This window comes from Propithecus coquereli, unplaced genomic scaffold (assembly GCF_000956105.1).
Source record: "Propithecus coquereli isolate 6110/MARCELLA unplaced genomic scaffold, Pcoq_1.0 Scaffold114, whole genome shotgun sequence".
Taxonomy (NCBI): Eukaryota; Metazoa; Chordata; class Mammalia; order Primates; family Indriidae; genus Propithecus; species Propithecus coquereli.
In genome coordinates, this window is record NW_012135414.1 from 612,764 (window position 1) to 615,432 (window position 2,669).

The window sequence follows — 2,669 nt, forward strand, 5'->3', positions numbered from 1 at the left end:
TAAACTGAACCATCAAGGAAAATCAGATATCACCTTCATCACCAAATAAGTCCCTAGTCTACCAAAATTTATCACTCAAGAGGCTTGACCCGAAAGAAGATTCTATGTCTAACACAGAGAATAATGCCCTCTTCTATTGCAATAAATAGGTCCTAGTGTTTTATGCATACAAGAGCGGGTTTATTTCCTCCCTCTTCTCCTATTTATCCATCTCTCCAGTCATTTTAATTGCAGAGTCCCTTTTCAGATTCTGTCTATCCAGCCTTGCCACAACCTTAGCCCGCACATCCTTGCCCCAGAAAGTTTATCCGGGGGTCCAAAGTTTACACAATCCATCTCCTGAATTCAGTTAGTGGGCAGTGAGCTGAATATTTAAAATTCCACTGACAGTGACAATAGGATTTATAATTAATCCTGCCCCTACAAACCAAGACAGAGGTCCTAAGGCAATTTCCACATCCTATCACATAGGCAGCCCTTCTCACTCCCAGCATGGGGATCCTCTAAGGCGCAGAATATGCACGATCTAATTCCATATTCTCACTGGCCAGTGCCCAGCCCAGGGGCTGGTACAGAGTGAGTTCTTGGTATATGCCATGAAATGACCAGGCTGCTTCCTCACCTCCATCAGCTCTGGGATCCTGAGTGTCCGTGATTTTCCTCCCCCTGTCAGTGTAGTGAGGAGGAATCCTGCCCATGATCCACTGTTCAGCTGATTGGGACTGGGCTTCTGCTTCCAGTCCTCAGGCACTGGCTAGCATTCTGCTTCTCCCAAGTACTGCACTATGCCAAACAGAACCTCCCACAGACTCCATGTCCCAGGTTTGGGCACAGGCTGCATCTGCTGGGTTCCATTCAGCTCAGGAACATTCAACAAAGTCCATTACCTTTCCAGCCCTGGCTGGGTGCTGGGGACACAGAATGAGAGTCACGCTGGGCATGGTAGCACGTGCTGTAGTCCCAGCTACTGAGGAGGCTGAGGTGGGAGGATCGCTTGAGCCCAGGAGTTCAAGGCCAACCTGGACAACAGCGACACCCCGTCTCAAAAAAAAAAAAAAAAGTCATACGCAACCTTGAAAGGTAATATATGCACCAAGGTATGGTGGTTAATAGCAACAACCCTGCAGATGACCTGCTTAGGTTTGGATCCTAGCACTACAACTTACCACCTAATTATCCTTGAGTGAATATTTAACCTCTCTATACCTGAGTTTTCCATTTGTAAAATGGAAATAATAGAGTCTGCCTCATAGGGTTGATGTGATAATTATATTCAATGATTTAGAACCATGCTTGGCACAGAGTAAATGCTCAATAATGTTAACTACTACTATATTTCTGTTTCAGCTCCTCTTCCTGAGAGCCCTCTATTTCCATTCATTCTTCCTGGTTCTGGCTGGTTCCATTATTTCTCAGGAGGGTCTTTTCTTTGCTCCTGTCTCGCCTCAATACTCAGGGCCAAGAAAGACATACATCTCTACACTGGTGCCTTGGTTGATGCCTTGTCCACTAAGATTTAAGTCCAAAACCTTTAAGAGGTTAAGCGATTATCTACCTTCCCTGAACCCAAGTGAATTGTTATGTAACTATTTTTCTAAGAAGGAGAAAAAACTTAGCACAGAAGAAGAATCAGCTTTGAAAGGAGTTGCCCTGAGCCAGGAGCCTGTGCATACCTTGTGACTACATACTTCCAGTTCTTTCAGGGACAAAGGTGGGAGTTTCCACCCACCTCTCAGAAATTCTGGTACCAGTGAACAGTGAACAAAAGGAATCTTTCTAGGATTTTTAACAATCTTAATGTTATTTTTTTCTCTACTCACCCTAAGTTCTCTATCAGGTACTAGATCTCCTTAACTAGTAATGTTTGGTTATGACATATTTATTCAGCTAGGCAAATATATACCTTTCTTTGTGCTTCCCAAGGAATCTTTAATATAATTACCAAAGCCACTAACACCCAGTTAAGAAAGGTAAAATTCAAAATAAGCTGGATTTTTTTTTCACTTGAATTAAGACAATTCTGAATTTCTATAACTTGATAGTTCATAGCCTCAAACTCCAAATAATTTTAATTCACGTACTTAACAATTCCATTCAAAAACACTGCATTGCTGTCACACCTGTCCCAGACAAGTTCCAGCTGATACTCTTTGCATCATATCCAACACTTAAATTTTGGATAATTTCACTGCAAAGCAAATAATCAAAACAACTGGCCAATTAACATAAAGACTTTCCCCCAAAATAGGCATTCTATTAAGTGAAAATTACCATTGCTCTGCCACCCACCTCCCCCCACACCCCTCCCACCCCCACCCCATTCAAATCCTGGGAAATGCTTCCTTCTGATGGATCTGAGTTAAATCCTTAAAACACAATGGTGAGCTATTATACCCCAGAGGTCTCTACTTCCAGGATGGCTTATACAAATCTCTGTCCTAGCTTGGTTTCTTTTTGCTGAAGACTTCTATTGACTAGGATCCAATAGTTCAGTTGCCACATGCTCCTAATACACACTTACCTTCCTCCTTCTGCTGGTATCCACAGTCTTCACGCTGATCACAGAATCCCAGAGCATCAATCCTGGAAGGGACTTTAGAGACCAGCCAATCCAAGCTCTCATTTTACAAATATGGACTCTGGAGACTACAAAGAGGTAGACACTTGGC